This window comes from Rhinatrema bivittatum, chromosome 2, assembly GCF_901001135.1.
Source record: "Rhinatrema bivittatum chromosome 2, aRhiBiv1.1, whole genome shotgun sequence".
In the NCBI taxonomy this organism is placed as follows: Eukaryota; Metazoa; Chordata; class Amphibia; order Gymnophiona; family Rhinatrematidae; genus Rhinatrema; species Rhinatrema bivittatum.
Window position 1 is genome coordinate 96,503,830 of NC_042616.1, and position 19,301 is coordinate 96,523,130.

The following is a 19,301-nucleotide window of genomic DNA, read 5'->3' on the forward strand; positions in this document are numbered from 1 at the left end:
CAGTAAATATCGCATGCAATAGGAAAAGGGGTGTGTTTTATGGTAATAGCCTGTTTATCACAAAGTGAGCTTTGCATAGGTATTACTGCAGAGTGCAATAACTTTTCCATACTTTGCGGTAAGTACCACAATGAGAGAGAGAGAGAGGGAGGGAGGGAGAGAGAGAGAGGCTGACTAGCTATAAGGGTCTTATAGTATGTAGGTATTTATACCTCTATATGAGGCCCACCTGGTACCTCGAGGTGAGGTTTAGGTTGTAGTAAAGGGGTTAGGGGACACTTTGACATTCAGAGTGAGAAATACGAACAGAACAGTACACTCTTGTGAAGATTTCATGTCCTTCGGAGTCAGAAAACTCACCCAAAGATGAGATTTGTACAATGTTCTCTCAACCTAGCTTGATGTTACCTAAGTGGAGAGTCCATCACTCCGAAGGACATTAAATCTTCACAAGAGTGTACTGTTCTGGAGAACTGCTATAGGGTTTTGCTTTCTGTTTTCACTGCTGTTTTGAAATATCTGAAGTAAAGGTGCTGCCATTTTGTTAATCTCACTCAGGCCAATACAGAATGGTGCGCTCCATTCGCCCCCGTTTGGACATGCATTTTTGACGCGCTATTATTACCCCTATACAGTGGAAATTGAGCAGCCAACCCCCTGAAACTAATAGCGCTCATCACATGCAAATGCATCTTGATGAGCCTATTAGGTATTCACATGCAACACAGAAAGCAAAATGTGCGGCCAAGCCAAAGGCAGGAGTTAATTTCAGATAGCACCGGGCAAGTGTACAGAAAAGCAGAAAAAACTGCCCCAAAAATTAAAAAAATAAAAATCTTCTTTAAAAAAAAAAAATCTGCCCGCAGCCCGTGGGTTGGAAAGTGGACACTCAATTTTGCCGGCGTCCGTTTTCCGAACCCATGGCTGTCAGCGGGTTCAACAACTGACGCCGGTAAAATTAAGCATTGGCTGTCAGACCCGCTGACAGCCGCCACTTCCACCAAAAAGGAGGCGCTAGGGACGCGCTAGTGTCCCTAGTGTCTCCTTATTAGCCCGGGCCGTAATTTAAATACTGAATCGCGTGCCCAGGAGAGGTGCCTGGGTGTGCGTTGGGAGAGGGGGCGCTCGCCTTGGAGCGCCGGCTCTCCCGCGCAGTTTACTGTATGGACCTGGTTGTAAATAAAAAGCACTGAAGCACAGCCAGAGTCAAAGTGTGGTTTCCTCTGGCTGTACCCAAGCCTTTTGCTGCTCGAGCTACCACACTTAGATTTAAAAAATGAAATAGACTTTCCCCTGAAAACAATTGTCAACAAAAATGTTCATGTTTTTCTTATATATTATTGCAATATATGTTCTGAGGGTATTGCATAGAAGTAATGGAAAATGCAAACTTGTTTCAATATGCTCACAATTTATAAAGCAGGATTTGTAAACTTTTATGTTGTGCTTACTTTTATCATAGACTATGATAAGGCTTACTTCATGCAAATTTTGCATCAACAGCAGAATTCCCCTCTTTCCTCATTATTTTAATACTGGTAGATACACTTATCCAGTGTTAAAATACTAAGACTGGCACAGCGCAGGGCAAAGCAGAGATACTGCTGAGCCAGCATGATAAATAAGCCCCTTTGTATCTAGTAAACTGTGCAACTTTCCCAAGCTCTCTTGGTCTCATTAGTTGTGCTGTCTTTTGATAGCTGTGCATTGAACAAAACTGATAAGAAAAGCACAAAGAAAAATTACCTCTACAACATGACAGTCACATTTTATAGCGAGGCATATTTTATTGGCTGGCTCTACTAGTGAAACTCTTATGCAAAGCTTCTATAGCACACAAAATAAACACACTGAAAAAATTATTTTTAAATAGAACATAGTAGACTCACAGATGGTGACTTTTGTATTATTTACCTCCTCTTTTAACTAAAGACATATTGCCTTTCATGTAAGTATGATATATTCTCTTGATTCTTACTACTACAAAGCTCTAGAGATTAAAAAAAAAATACTTTACAATGTTAAAGTATCTCTGGTCACACAGAAATTGCCATTCAGGAATCCAGTGAGAGATCTTGTATCACAATACCAAGTCACATTTTTAAGAACCTAAATTGTCATGCAATGCATGAGAAACACAACACAAGGGAGAAATGATAAAGCTCTAAAAGATAGTACAATAAATATATAATACACTGATATGAATTCATGTTACAGACAAAGCCTGTGATGTATAGATGTGGCATGCAAGACCGGACCGCCTACAAGTGAGCTTTGAACGAGTATCTTGCCCCTGATGCAGGCTTTGTCCAAAATATGAATTAATATCTGGGTTTGTCTACATGAGCGTGCACATATTGAGAAAAGAAATGACATTGGTGTGACATCACAGTTTTTTCACTTGTTCAAGTTTGTGAACGATGACGATACGTTTTTTTTTACATGCATTCTAAAAAATTATACAAAAATTACATAAAAGTGGACCTTGAGTTATACAGTGTATTGTACATTTAATATATTTATTTATTTATTTATTTATTTAAAGCTTTTTATATACCGGCATTCGTAAGACACATCATGTCGGTTTACAGGTAATGGTGAAAGGAAATTACAATGAACGATGATAGCAGGATAGATAGATAACAAATGAAAGTACATTTTTATAGAAGGTCAACGAGCAAAATAAAATTTGGTTGAACTAAATGGATTTTTAGGTTATCCATATTAAAATTAAATAAACATATGAACTTATAATTAATATTAGGTAGATATATGAACTTATGTACAAATGATGGCAGGGGGTAAAGGGGGCTGGGAGGGAGGGAACGGAGAAGGAGCTAGAGCTGAGGTGGGGGGTGGGGAGGGGGTGCGGAGATGGATGTGGGGCAAGGAGAGCTGGGGTGATTCAGAGGAAAACGTTGCCAGGGGGGGAAGGGGCAGGGTAGGAGGGGAGGTAGTGGGGCGCTGTGGATGGGGCAGGGAAGGGAGCTGAAGTGGTTCGAAAGAGGTCACTGATTAGGATTGAGAGGAGTTGGGGTAGGCCTGTTTAAAAAGCCAAGTTTTGATTCCCTTTTTGAATTGGCTCACGGATGGTTCTAAATGGAGTTCGGCGGGAAGGGAGTTCCAGAGGGTGGGGCCAGCAATGGAGAAGGCTCTTTCTCTGGTGGTCGTGAGGTGAGCAATTTTGAGTGAGGGGGTGTGGAGGTTTGCCTGAAAGGGAGTTTCTGGTGGGGCGGTTGGCTTGACGGAAGTGTGGCATATCTTCGAGCCAGGGAGAGTTGTTTTTGTGTAACGTGTTATGAAGGATGGTGAGTGTTTTGTATTGGGAACGGAAGGTAATGGGGAGCCAGTGGAGATCTTGTAGTATGGGAGTGATATGATCAGTTTTTCTAGTGTTTGTTAGGATTCTAGCCATCGTATTTTGTAGGATTTGAAGGGGTTTGATAGTGGAGGCCGGGAGGCCTATGAGGAGGGAGTTGCAGTAGTCGAGTTTTGATAGTATGGTAGTCTGCATAACAGTGCGGAAGTCATGGGCGTGGAGGAGAGGCTTCAGTTTTTTGAGGATTTGGAGTTTGTAGAAACCCCCTTTTAGAAGAGATTTGATGTGGGATTTGAAACTTAGTTGATTGTCTAGGGTGACTCCTAAGTCTCTAACAGTGGGCGGTAGTGTGTGAGTTTGTGAGGCGTTTTGAATCATTTGGTGGATAGAGTTGATCGGTTGATTTGTTAGTATAAGGATTTCAGTTTTTGAGGCGTTGAGTGCAAGGTGGAGATTGGAAAGGAGGGAATTGATAGATGCAAGGCATGTTTCCCAGTAAAGCAGGGTTTCTTTGAGGGATTTCTGAATGGGGATAAGTATTTGTACATCGTCTGCATATAAGAAGAATTTTAGTCCTAGTTTAGAGAGTAAGTGGCAGAGTGGGAGTAGATATATATTGAAGAGGGTGGACGATAGAGAGGAGCCCTGGGGTACGCCTTGTGTGAGGGGAATGTGTGCGGATTCGAATTTATCAATCTTAACTAAGTACTTTCTGTGGTCAAGGTATGAAGAGCACCAGGATAGGGCTGTGTCTGAGATGCCTATCTCTGCTAAGCGTGATATTAGGATTTGATGGTTCACCGTATCGAAAGCTGCTGAGATATCTAAGAGAGCAACTATGTAAGATTGGCCGTGGTCCATGCCTTTGAGGATGGTGTCTGTTATTGCAAGTAGGAGTTTTTCAGTGCTTCGATCTTTATGAAAGCCATATTGGGCAGGGTGTAAGATATTATAAGATAATATACATTGTCAAACATTGATGGTCCTACAAAAAATTTTTCAAATGCTTTATTGAAGCTTAATTCCAAAATCTGTTATATTTTTGGATTCTTTGACATCAAGATCTTGGAATACAATTGCTGACATTGGGCTGTTTTTTGGGATAGAAATGTCTGGACTCATTCCAGTCAGGCTTCAAGCTGCATTTCAGTTCTGAGATAGTGCTAGTAAGCAAAGCTGATGAGCTTTGATTCATGGACAACAGCCCTTGACCTTTCTGTAGTGTTTAGCACCATTGATTATCAAGTCCTAATCAGCTAGAGAGCCTAAAACTCACAGGTCCAGTGGCTCAAATCCTTCCTCCAGAACACTTCCCAAACTATGTCTCTGAGGACAGTTTTATCACACCCCCACGCTCACTACTGTTATCTAACCTATCACCAACATTATTCAATATTTACATGGCCCCACTCATTAGAGATTATCAGATCATCTACCTCTCATATGTGGATATTATATAGCTACTAGATCCTCTTGGCTCAGACCCTGAAAAATTGATTGCTAACCTGAATGAAAGCCTGGGCAAGATCTCCAGCTATCTACGCCTAAGTATATTGAAACAAAATCCACAAAAGACGGAAGAAATATAGATAGGCAAAAAAGATTCTGGCTTCTTAAACAGCACGGCACTCTCAAAGAGACAGCCTTACCTTGCAGTCATCAAGTTCATAGCATAGGATTTATGCTGGGTTCTAAGTACACTAAAGAAGCTCAGCTCTAAGAATAGCTAAATAAGCATTTTTCAATTACTCTGACTATGCTATCTCCATTCCTTCTTTGATGGCCCTGCTTTTTCCACAGTCATCCAGGCATGCATAATGTCCTCGATCCACAACCCATAGGAATCCTAATTTGATATATTACTGCTAAGCATTTTTTAATATAAATATAAAATGTTGTATTATTGCCTCATAAATACAGGACACTTAAAACATGTGCTCACACATAATATAACAGTACAGTAACAAACATCAATACATGTTTATAAAAGCATACACATTTGCAAAATACAAAATTATATAAACAGTGTATTATTACATCAAACATGCGGAATTGCAAAGTGCAAAATTGTATATACACTGTCACGTTGCACCACACTTTTGTAATAGCAAACACTATTCTATTGTCCAAATGGATCCCCTGATATCATCTCTTGCTAGTAGATCCCCAGCAAATAACAGAGCCTACTTATTTCACCAAATCTGGCTTCTTAAGGGGGAAATCATGCCTTCTTTAATGATGTTCTGATTTGGAATACTGTTTAGTGCTCGATATTTTGTCTTCTACAGAGAACTCAAAACCTATTGAGCGGTGCTCCAAAAGCTTTAAAAATCCAAACTGTCATCTCACTGCCCACTTCATCCTGCCAACATACTCCCATGCTCCTACTATGGGGCATCCCTTCATCTCACTCTATCTATAATATTGCAATGGCCCCACTGGACCTATTCACAGTCGACAAATATGTGCTACAACCATCCTCAAGACGCCGTGCATGGATTGATATATATATATAATTATCATGACTCTGATTATACCTTCAGATTTTTGTTTACCTATGCATAATTTCCTGCCTAGATTACAGCAATTTGCTGTACACTGGAATCCCCCAAAAATCTCAGCTGGTGCCTACAACCTATTAGGAATGTCGCAATACCGAGCACGAAACAAATTTGAAAGTGCCTCCCCTATTCTAAAATCTCTATGCTGGCTAACAATACTCTGTTGAGTCAAGCTCAGAATCCTGATGCTGGCTTCTAAGGCCCTTAAAGACTGTGCATTGCTCTGCCTCTGCTGTCGTTTCATACCTTATATTCATTTATTATTTATTTAACAGTTTTATATACCGAAGTTCTAGTAACAAAGTTACTAATCAATTTGGTTTACATTGTAACAATAAAATTGACAGAATATAGAATAATGTCTTACAGAGAACAGGGAAGATTTAACTTGGAAATAAATAAAATAACTTAATGAAAGCAATAAATAACTTCAACGGAGCACGGAGAGTACAATTTAAATACAATATAATATAGGAGAATATATATTCGGAATTGACTGAGTCGGGCCTGAGGTCGATTATTGAAAAGTTCAGAATAGTTATTGGGATTAGGAGAATGCTTGATTAAACAACCAAGTCTTGAGTCTCTTTTTAAAGGTGGGTGTCGATTGTTCCAATCTCAGGTCATTCCCACTCTCTGCATTCTTTGCCACAAGCCATTTAGTTGTGACAAAAACAAAGGAGCTGTGCCTCATAAAAACCAGAGAAAAAAAAACCTTTGATGGATAAGTTCCAACCCTATAGAACTCAGTGCCACTTAACATCAAACTAGCCCTTTCGTCATCAGAAAAATGCTAAAAACATGGTTGTAATGGAGTGTATGTTAGACCCTCCTTAAAAGTCCAAGGCCAGGCATTTAGCCTGGTCCACCTTAAGACAGCCCACAAGGGAATCCTGGTTGCAGAGCATTTCCCCCCCCCCCCCCCTCCCCGGGAAGAGGAATAAGAAGGTCCCACACATGAAGAGAAAGAAGCAGGAGATTTTTTTAAAGGTACTTATATGAAGACTTTTGCATTTTTGTTTCCAGCATTGTTGAGGTAAGCAGGCTCTTGATTATTTAATTTTGCTTGTAAATAATAAAAGTCTGTAGAAGAATAGAGTCCAATCTATTCTGTCCTCTAGCAAGCCAAAGACCATGCATGCTGTATCACATATGGTGGCAACAGTGGGATTCTCCTGCTCTAAGCAGCTGCACAGCCAGGAATCCACCCCCAGCAGAAAAGAGAAGACATTTTTTTCTGGGGCCTGGCGGCAGCAACAGTTATTAAGTACAGATGGCCAAGGGAGAAACCCTGCCTTAAAGTCAGTCAGAGTTGGACAGGCTAGGGATTTTTTTCTATTTTTACTTCCTGAAACCAGGGGAAGTTATTATTTTGTGGGCTTCAGGCTAAAAGTAAGGAACTGCAGCATGAAAAGCTTCTATAGCGCCAAGGCTTATTAGCTAACATGGAGCAATTAGTGCAGACCTTCACGAAAGGGAAGCAGCAACTTCAGAGAATGGTTCAGGCCTTACATGGACACTTTAACCAGCAACAGGGGGTGCTGGCACAGATAGCACAAGCAATGTAAGCCACCACAATACGAGCAGCCCCATTGCTTTAGGTCTTATTTAAAATGAAGGCAGGAGAAGACCTGGATGTTTTCATAAGGAATTTTAAGAGAACCACCCATATGGTTGGCTGTCCAGAAGCTACTTGGTCCACTACCTGGCAAATCTGCTTACAGGCAAAAGCAAGTGACTTTTCAGGTGCCAACCCAAATAGAAGAGCCAGTTATTCGAAAGTCAAAACCACCATCCTGGAAAGGGAGGGTTACACTATGGAGATATACCAGTAACAGTTCTGGTGTGGCATCCTACAGCCCATGGAAAGTCCAAGGAACCTTTTTCATTGGCTAAAGGATGTCAGATGAAAGTGGCTACAGGCAGAGTTAAAAACAGTCCTCAAAGTAGCCAGCTAGGATGGGCTGGACTTATGTGGAAGTAGGTATGTTGGCAGTCTGGGCTCACCATGGAAACTGCATTGGAAGTAGCAGATGCCTTCCATCAGGCTCATTTGTTGCCAGAACTAATCATAAAGCTAGAAATGCAATCTGTACAGGGTCCCCAGTGCAACAGTGAGAGTACAAGACCCCAATAATGATCCACAGAACTGGATAGTTCTGGTTCCATATTCCAGTCACAGACCCCAGGCCCACCAACTTATTTTAACTGTGGAAAGAGAAATAATTTAGCAAAGACTATCTCTATGACAGGAGCAGATCTATGGACATCTTGGTAAGAAAGCCAGTACTAGATGTTAAAGTTCACACTAGCATGGTAAAACCTCAGAGGAAGGATGGCCACTAGGACTAAAACCACATGCAAGTCCAACTGTGGAGAGAAAGTGCACATTGCCAATGAATGTCCATGGATTGAAAATTAAGAATGGGAGTGCAATCTAGCGAAGCTCCACAGCTGTAAATTCATAATATTCCTCTTTTGGAACTTTGGGACTTTGTGCTCCCTACCCAAGTTCTGGTAGATTCAGGGTGTGGAAAGACTCTTATCCGGAAGGAGCCAGCTCAGAGAAAGTATTTCTATTACAAGAAGAAGGCGACTCTTACCTGCATACATGGTGACCAACAACAGTACCAAACCAGTCAGGTTCTACTGATGACTCTGCAGGGCAAGTCACTCTAGAAGTGGGAATAATTTCTGAGCTTCCATACCCCATGTTCTGAGGCATGATTATCCCCAGTTTGAGACTCTGTAGGACCAGCTTATGGCCACTTGGGTTGGGACAGACTGCATGAGTCATCTCCTCTGGAAGTGTCTCCATGAGACAATGTGAATTTATACAGCATTGAATTGAAGATATTCAAACCATGGAAGAGAAGAAAACAACACCAGAGAAGAAAATTCGAGAGAATCCAGTTTTTAGATATGGTCAGAATTCACCTGAAGACAAAAGGTAAAGTAGCATGCTTGACTGAGAAAAGGCATGTCTGGGTCTTCTCTGTTTCAACCTTGCATGGGGTCATAAATCAGAGGTATTCCAGGAACCCATAACTGATTCCCCAAAAAGGGTGGGGGAAGATAAACTTGGAGAAGTTAAGCAAGCTTCACTCTGGAGTAGGTCCCTTAGAGTTGAACCGGAGACATGTACAGATGTTGGAGAGGAAGATACTCTTTGGCCTAGGGAGATCCATACCAATGCTACCCTCCACTAGGAAAATAAATGGTCAGTCCCACTTCAAGATGGAAAAGGCAAATAGCAGTGGTGATTCGCTTCTATGGAAGTTAACCTGGGTAGAGGCAGACACTTAACCTAACAAGGTCAACCTGAGGGGGAGGGTATGTAAAGGAGTGAATGTTAGACCCTCTTCAAAAGTCCACGACCAGCCACTTAGCCTGGTTCGCCTTAAGACAGCCCACAAGGGAATCCTGGTTGCAGGTGTGTCCTCTGGGGAGAGAGATAAGAAGGTAGGCACCAGGAAGGATTGCAAGCCCCACATGCGAGGAGAAGGAAGCAGAAGCTTTGCTAATGCTACTTATCTGAAGACTACTGCATTTTTGTTTCCAGCACTGCTGAGGTAAACAAGCTCTTGGTGGTTTAATTTTGCCTGTAAATAATAAAAGTCTGTAGAATAGCCAGAGTCCAGTCTACTCTGTCCTCCAGACAGTCCAAAGGCTGTTCATGCTGTTACAATGGCTTTTTAAGCAGTATTCAGACTAGAAGCTGAAATAGAGCCTTTTTCTCAAGCTTTGCCCTCTCCACCCACCCCCACCCTCCCAACTTCTTTGACCCATTGCAGAACTGCCTTCAGTCACTTTAACTCTCATTATTCCCATCCTATTTAGTGCTTTTTTTCAGATATGTAATCATGTAGCAGAACCTCCCTGTCATCTCAACTATCCTCTTGCGCTACCTTATTGGTGTTATATTATTAGATATTTAATTACGGTATCCCAGTTCTTATTATGCCTTTACTAACTGTACATTTTTCAGATATTAACCTTGTTTTTTTTATCAAATGGATGCATCTTGTTGTAGATTATAACAAGTAACTCACTTTGTGCTCTTTAGTTGGGAAAGTATGCACATATAAATGATGATGATGATGATGCATTGATGATGCATTTCATCTTAAAGATGAGGGATTGATTCTTTCCCAGAGGTTGGAACCTCCACTAGGCAAATACCAAACAAATATCAGGTTTTTCTGCATATCCTTGTTTCATGAAAAGAGATATTCAGCCACTATTCAGTGTGTTGTGGAACACTCACAAAGTTTATCAGAAAGGCCTGACAAAGGATATTTGGAATATGCAGGAGACCATCTTCTGGAGTGTCCAATATAGGGTTTGCCCATCTAATTAATGGACATTAGGTCTCCTTGATGAAACAGGATTTTCCAGTTTGATTAGTGGACATCATGTAACATTAAGTTTAGTGATTTGCCACCATTGGTTATGAAACTTTTGAAGCTATAGGTCAATTAGATGAGAAATGGCTTTCATGGCAATAAGGGCCTCATTTCTGCGCCGTCATCGCAGAGTCGGCCCCAGTGACGCCCCGACTTCTCCTCTTCCGGGGCTGACTCCGCCCCGATGTAGGTAGCGCAGGCGTGCGCTACCCTCACTAGCTATCGCAGGCTTGCGCTCTTAGCGCAAGCCTTTGATAGCCTTGGAAAATAAGGTCCAAAGTGATGAGTATTTTAATGACCTGTTTTTCAAGTTGTGTTTATTAATATAAGCTAATGTATCTGCAAATATTTTTTATGTATGAATGAATTATGTGAATGGCTGGTTTCCTTTTGTAAGTTTAGTACAATTTGTTGGCCAAAAATAACATTATTGAAATAAGTGGTAATAAATAATAAAGCAATTTCTATACTTATTTATTTATTTATTTGTTTATTTTTATATACTGGAGTTCGATTTTACATTTCACATCGGTTTACATTCAAACAAAAATGCAGGAAATCAGGCGTTTCCTTTGTCTAATACATTGAACATTTATAATATGGAAATTGTTAACAAGGGATATAAAAGAACATGGAAATGGTTAACACTATGGGTTGCATGAAGGGGATTGCCCCTTTGTCGCGCCCCTTCGGCACGCAGCGCACAACGCCTGGTGTTCTGGCGCCGTTTAACGGCCTGCGCTGTCATCAGTGAAAATTATGAAAATTGTTATTTTAAATTATTGTTTAGTTAAGGTTTTGATATATAATGTGAATTGAAGGGATTATCTTGTTTATTATCTAGAAGAGTGTAATATATTTTTTGAATCCCTTGGTTTAGATATGGGATTAATGCTAATCATTGTATACTATAGATATATATATTTTATATATATACTTCACTTAGAAAGTGCAAACACTAATGTAGCAGCAAAATACCAACAAAGTTAATATATCATGAAAAATATTTTATTAATGTTACTGTCAGAAAAGATTATTTAAATTTTCAGATATTTTATTTTAAGTTGAATGCTGATTTCATTTTTTCTGTGGTCTGCATGTAATCACGCATACAAAAATTTGATGTTTTGCTTTTTGAAATCATAATCCAAGGTTTTTTTTTCATTTTTTTATATTTTAATTTTTTATATTTTAATTTTTTAACATTTTCCCTGAGGGAAGCCACAGCCATTTTTTTTTTTAATTTTTCATGTTTAGACTGAATTTTCCTTTTTAATCCTAATTTTGCTTTTTTAGCTGGTACATAGCTACAATTACATTTGTTACAAAAGTGTATCTATTCATTGATTGTTTATTTTTTCATACAGCTACATTTACATTTGTTACAAAAGTGTATCAATTCATTGATTGTATATTTTTTCATTTATTTATTTGATCATCTTCAAATGAATATTCCATTTTTTACCCACGGTCTGTTTTTTTTTACTATGATGCTAAAGCTTTGGTTCATTCATTTATTATCCTTTGATCATTTTTAACTTTTTATCATTATTATTTTTATGAGGTGTGTCACAGCCTTTGTTTCATTTTAATACCGTTTATTTTTAATACACATTATTTTATTGCTTATGTTTTATACTTTTATTGATCTATTTCCTTGTATTATTTTTAATATTTATCATTAAATATGGGCTGTAACACAGATACATTCACATTTGTTCAATAGAGCTTGTTTTATTATATTTTAGATTTCTACTACTTTTATTAATGGTCCTCATATCTCCAATTTATTTTGTTATGACATTCATTTTACTGTACATTTTTAAATTTTGGTTCAATTTATTTTTTAATTGCATTTCAGGATTTTACTACTTTTATCAATTTATTTTATTATGACATTCATTTTTTTGCACATTTTTTAATTTTGGTTTTACTTATTTTTTTAATTATGCTCCAATTTATTTTACCGTTGTATGTATATTCTTATTATGGATTTTTACTTTTTTACTTTCCATGTTTTAGTATTATTATTACTCATTTTCAATTTTTTAATCACAGTCCGAATTATTTTTATTAAGATTTTTAATAAGGTTTTTTAAGCTGACTACCACGGTGTTCCACACCAGTTACTCGTACTTTTACATATTTTTTATTGTTTGGTATGTGGCCCCTCTTTTGTACCTTTTATTTAATTTCTTATCATTACTCATTATCGCAGTCCGATTTATTTTTACTATGGCCTTCAACTTGACTACCGCGGTGTTCGACGCTGTTTCCGAGCTGTCACATACTGGCATTTCATGGCCACACCCCCACTTTTGATTGACATGAATTTTGGTGGTTTTTTCAACTTTTAAAACACTCACAGTGGCCATTTTAGCTCTTTTTGCGATTAGAGTGGAGACTGCTACATTCTCAATTTGAACAACTCAAAGTAAGTAGAACACGAGTTAACAGTGCATTGTTTTTGCTATTTTTATTTGAAACTAGGTTTTACTTCGTGTTATCCTTTAGTTTTTACAGAGTAGAACAGTCAGTTAATCATGTCAGTTGCTTTGCTCACTGTGGTCTGTGCCTTTTAGATGTAGTACAATTGTGATATATTCATATTCATATATTCACATTTTATACCACCTAGAGTAAGGGTTTCCTTTTTCTTTGCACAAGTAACACCGCGGTAAACTAAGATTTAAGTGCCAATGTTAGTGCTTCCTTATTTTATGCCATGCTATTGCCGTGTGAATTACACTAAGTTCAAAATCCAAAATAATTTTTAGCAGTATTAATATAAGTGGTACCACAACAATATGCACCCTTTACTTTTCTTTTTCTTTTTAATTGCTTTTACTTAGTATTTTGTCATTAGCAATATTTTGATTTTTAAATACTGTTTTTTATTTTTTACATGCACACTTTTACAGACCAGCAGACAAGTTCGGTGTGAGATCAAACTCATACACATTATAAGCTATACCGCATACAGGTAAAATCATATATCATGCCACCTCTGTGCTCTTTGATTTATGCTTTTCCACATGTTGCAGATGTATGTGATTCAAAGAAGTTGTCTCACTGTATATGTTACCATTATATATGTATGTATATATAATTAATTACGATTTTAAATTATGTTCTTGTATGTCCTGTATTGTGAGTTATATTTGTTATTTATATTTTAGCCCCTGAGGTAGCCCCATGTGCGGGCGAAACTCGGCCTCAGTCAGGCACAATATAGAAAGAATATGTCTCCATTCAATTAAAGTTTTCAAACGGACAACTCCTTGGTGTCCCACCTATTTTTTTGCCCCTCGGCTTTCTTAGCCTACCCTCCTGTTTTATCGGTCCAACAAGTGGTCCAGTACACTATTATGAATCCTATCGTGGACGCAATCGTCTCCTCACTGTTCTTCGAACTTGAAAGTAAAAACTCCTCTCTCTGCTGTAAACACCATTACTTCTTCTATGCCAAGATGGCTGCTGTATAAAAATCTCTCCTTGACAAAGGTCCCCTTGTTTCACCATTTGTGGGCTTCATCAGGAGGAAGAGACACAAGAATACGAGTGGACCATTGGAACACTATAATGCTGGAAATCTTCGTCAACATTTTAAACAAAAAGACCTCAGCCTTCAGTTTTTATATATAACTCCTCTGCCATATATAACTGCAAATGCTCAAAAAAGACCCCTGAAAGGGGTTTTTGTGTTTGTTTTTCATATATAAGAGCACTACTTTTGAAAAATGTATTCAATATACTGCCAATATTCAGTAAACCAATGCATGAACATGTTATCTGGCTACAGATAGTGAGATAATTTGTTCCAGATATTCAATGGGATAAAAATCCTACTGAATATCCCTATTAAAGTTATCTAGCTAACCATAGCCAGATACCTTTAAGCCTAACCATACAATTTTTGAGTATCACCGATTAGGTTAAAAATGAATCAGCCTTGTATGGCCAAATAACTTTAGCTGTAACAAGCTATATTCAAAAGAATATCATTGGTTAAATGCTAAGCAGAAGTTTAAAAACAATTTTATTGGCCTAGTGGCGCTATCATTTCGCCCCCAACCACTCAAGTTCCAAATGCTGTGCCTTGCTGAGCCGAGTGTACAGCCCACTCCCCTATAACCCCTCCAACTTATAAAAAGTGGATTTAAGGGCCTGTGCCAGTTACCAACTCCCACTGTTTTCTCCTAGCAAATTTATATCAAAATGTGGCCTCCAGGGCCCCAGTCCCTCCCTCACCCCAACCACACCCCAACCCTAAACTTCCCACCCTCCCGGTATCTTAAGTTAGTAAGATCTTTAGCCCAGATCACAGAAGCAGCCTACCATGACCTGAGCCTTGCCCTTCTACCGTTGCTATGGGAGCTAAGCTAGAAGCATACACTTCTAGCGTAGCTCCCCTAGCAACGGTAGAAGGGCAAGGCTCAGGTAGTGATAGGCTGTTACCATGATCTGAGCTGAAGGTGTTCACTAATTTAAAGTACTGGGAGATTGGGGGGACACATTTTGATATAAATATGCCACAACTGGAGTGCAGGGAAGTGGGCGGGGGAGGGAAGGAGGCTGGCACCGACTCTTAAAATTTGTTTTTTATGAGTTGGGGTGGTTTGGTGGAGAAAGCAGCTTCAGTCCAACAGGGCCCAGCATTTGGAGCTCAGGTGGATGCAGTTATATGGCCACTTGGCCTGCAGCCTTTTTTTATAACTGCTTCTCAGCACTTAACCAACTGTATTATTTTGAATATTGTTGCACCAGAGGTAGACCCTTGGGCCAAGGTAGGGTTGACGCTACCTGTAGGAGGGATCCTATGGGTCCCTACCATCAGCAGGCAGAGAGGGCTGATGGATGGAGGCCGGCTGGCGCTTCCCCAATACCAGCCCTCATGCCCTGTGGGTTGAGTCTTTGGGTGCCGGTGCCAGCTGGACTTAGGTGGCCTCCATCAGTGGCCGTCAATGGGTGAATCGAGGTTAGCCCAGAGGCAGCAACTAGTGTAGGTATCAGTCTGTACTGGACGAGGCGGAGTCCCAGAGACCCGGACGCCAATAGGAACACAGTCTGGCAGAGGGCGCCCGAGCAAGAGAAGACCGAAGCCTGAATGAACCATGTCCAGGACCAAGGCTGAAGAGGCATATTTAAGCAAGCTGGGTTCAGGGCTGGTGGCAGTCTGGAAGCAGTGGCAAGCAAGGCTGAGGTCTAGACAAGGAGAGAGTCAAAGGATGGTCAGATGATGCAGAAGTCCAGGGCTGGAGAGAAGCAACGGTGTGGTCAGGCGATGCAGAGGTCTGGGGCTGGAGAGAGGCAACGGAGTAGTCATGCGATGCAGAGGTCTGGGCTGGAGAGAGGCAACGGAGTAGTCAGGCAATGCAGAGGTCAAACCAGGTTAGCAATCAAAGGAGAGATGAAGGAACAGGAACACCAGAACAAGGAAACAGGAATGAAGGCAATCAGGATCGGGAACCAGGAACTGAAGAGGCAACGAGTACTCGACTAGTGAGGGGACCTGTTGCAAAGGCAATTTGAGAGAGCAGAGCCCGGGCTTATATACCGGAGCTTAGCTGACGTCATCATCCAGGGCCGCAGCCGGTTCCCGCCGCGGGCCCTATTAAAGGATCAGCTGTGTGCGTGTGGGCGCCTAGGGAGGGGCGTGGCGCTGATCGGGACGCCGTCTCTCCGTGGGTCATGTGGCGAGGCCAGACGCGGAACATCAGGAACTGTAGCAGAACTGGAGGCCTCAGGGGAGGCCTGAGGATGGAGCCAGCAGCCCACAGCCACCAGAGACGAGGGACCAGGTGCTGGATCACTTTGAAAGAGGTGAGGGGCAGAGCCGCGGGTCTGCCGTGGCTGGCGCGCATAACAAATACAGGGCCTTATTTTCTACACGTATCACACGCAGTAAGGGACGTTTCGCACGCGAAATGTCCCTTTTCGCGTGCGATACCAAAATGGGGGTGGAGTCGGCCCCGGAAGAGGAGGAGTCGGGGCGTCACCGGGGCCGACTCCGCGAAGCCACCGCGGACGACAAAAAGGTAAGGACCTTTTCGCATCCTATTTCGCTCCCAATAGCTACACCTCCTATGGTGGCGCTATTGGGTGCGAAACTGGCAGCGATCGCACCGCGACGGTGTGATCGCTGCCGGCTAGTGCAGGCCCGCCCCCCATTTCGCCCCCCCCCCCCCCCGCCCCTCATTTCCTAAGGTATCGCCGGCCTGCGATACTTTAGAAAATGAGGCCCATAGTCTGTTAAAGCTAAAGTTATCCAGCCAGATAACTTTAGACCTGTTTTCAGGCACATCCAGAGATAGCCAAATAACATATATGGCTAACTCATCCTCACCCTGGAATGCCCCCAAAATGCCCTTTCCTTATTTGGCTAAATCTTACCCAGATAATGACTTATCTTGTAGCTGGATAAGCAAGGGGAATATTCAAAACTCACCATTTAGATGGCTAAATGGCTTTCAATATTGACCCCATGGTGTCCAGTGATGTCTTTTTATAGGATCATTCTCATAGCAGTGTAGTAGGGTGATCATGAATGTTGAGTTTAATTATTAAAATCTCAGGGGGAGCTTAAGGGGCCTGAAGATGAATTGGGGGCGTGCACAAATCTGAAGGTTCACCTAGAGCACCTAATACCTTTGATCCAGCCCTGCTTAACACCAAGTGTATCCTTTTCCTATACAGACGTAGACAGTTATAATAACAGTGAGATGTATACAGTTATAGTAATCACAGTACCTCTGAATACATCTGCATCACTGTAGGACACTGTGGAAAGCTATTTAGTGAGTTCTACAAAACAGCTTGACTTTGTTTTAAAATTAACAGTTCAGATTAACCAAATATGTGTCACTTCAATTTAAATACCTTATTCATTAAGAAGTAGATTTTAAGACCGGCGCACACATGTGCACATTTGCTGGCGCACGTATATGGGCGTGGCAATGTTATAACATATGCATGTATTTGCACGTATATGCGTGCGTGTTATAACATCCGCTAAACTTGCGTACATATGTGCACGATTTTTTATTGCCTCGTGCATATGCACGCAAATGCCGCCTCACGTACGTAAGTGGGGGGAATTTTAGTAGCTACGCGCACCGATGCAATAGCCCTTTTTCCCAGTATGCTTCCAGTTCACCCCAGTAAAGGAGAGGACTTCCTAACCCACCCTAGCTAACTTGCCTTCCTTTTACTCAGTTAACCCCAACCTTTAAAACCTCGCTGACTACCACATTTCTTTTGTTACATGACTTACACGCCGTCCATAGCAGAAGTAAAGTTACACAGTAGGGGACCCTGGCACGCGCTTGTGTGTGTAAATACTTACATGCAGACCTCATGGTTCAGTCCTGGCCCGCCCATGTCCTGCCCATTTTTGTGAAAAAAAAATGTATGTGTGTACCGGGAGATACACGGGTATTCGCTCAGTTTTTTAAATTTGCACGGGCCAAGTCAGGCTTATATCCCAGCTCTGGTGTGTCTAGGGCTTTTAAAATTGACCAGTAAGCTCAAAATGGGAGAAAAGCCTTAATGAATCTAGCCCTGAATTTTGTAATTCTGGCCCAGAATTCTGTGTGCAGTTTGACGGTCTGAGCTCCTGTGACCAGAAGAGGGTGCCAGATGGATCACACACTGTATTTGGATGATGAGCAGTTAGACGGGATTCTGATTTGAATGCTTTGATGACCCCACAATGATTCCTGTCCCTCGGTACTATAAGCTATTCTAACCCCTATACGAAGTAAATAAAATGCCTCTCTATGCCCGGTTCACACATAGATTCCTCTGCTTACTCCCTATAAGGCATTTTTAATAAGCTAAAAGTAAAAATAAACAAAAAATGCAATTAAGGAGGTTATTTCACTATAATTTCTGTCACCTAGAACCCAATGTAAGAAAACATGAGTAAATTGTATGAGCTAAATTTTAATCCTACATTTTCTTTACTCTCACAGTAAAAATTGAGATAAGTCCTGATGCAGTAACTTAATGATATGCTAATGCATCAGGAATTTTAAACAGCATGCTTACTCAAAAAATGTGCCCAAAAAGGCATGTTTAGTGCATATAAAATATTGATTTATGCCCATAAAACCTGTTTTCCTCCTTCAGGCCGCTGTTGTTGGTGCCCTCTGGTGAAGCCTTAGTGTGTTCTTCCCACTCTTGCTGCCTCTTTGCTCCCCTCTCAGTGCCTTGGAAAACTCCTGCCACTGCTGCTAGCCCTTTACCCCTTTATAGTGCCTTAAGCTATTCATGCCACTGTTGGTGCCTTAGAGTTTTTTCCCCCTTCTAATTATGTCTTCCCACAGCTTTCATTGATGAGAAAACCCCAATTTTGGGGTGCACATAAACCACGATATTTGTGCACAAAGCATATTTTCTGCATATAAATCATCTTAGGTGCATAGGTTCTGAGTATAGGACTACAAACTCCCCATAGATTAACGATAGCCCCAGGAGTTAAATTGTGAGCATTAACAAAGCATGATTAAAGCTTAAGCACCTCTTTGCATCAGAAGGAAATGCTAATGGCTTGATTAACATGGGATTTTTATGAACAAACACAAATGTGTGTGTAAATCTGAATGATGGGTTGTGTGCACTTTTTCGTGCACAAAACTGCTTAACTCGGGAGTAAAATTTGCACACACAAAATGTGTGCACAACTCACGTTAACGTGTATACACAATAGTCCCCATATTATTATGGGGGCCTTAGGAATATTCTGAACCCTAGATTACCCCCACAAAAGCTTAACCTTCTTCCTCAGTCTTCTGACTAATGCACTGGTCTAGGTAATACAAGTATCTTCAGAAAACACATAACATTTATATTAGACAAGAAAATTACTAAAGCAATACTGATCTGGATTCACTGCTTCCTTATACAAACATTTTATACTATGTGTTAGCTCACACAATTATTTAGTTATATTTACTGCCCCATGGCATATCAGTGCATTAAAACAGGTCCTGTACTCACAAACAAACACCTTCT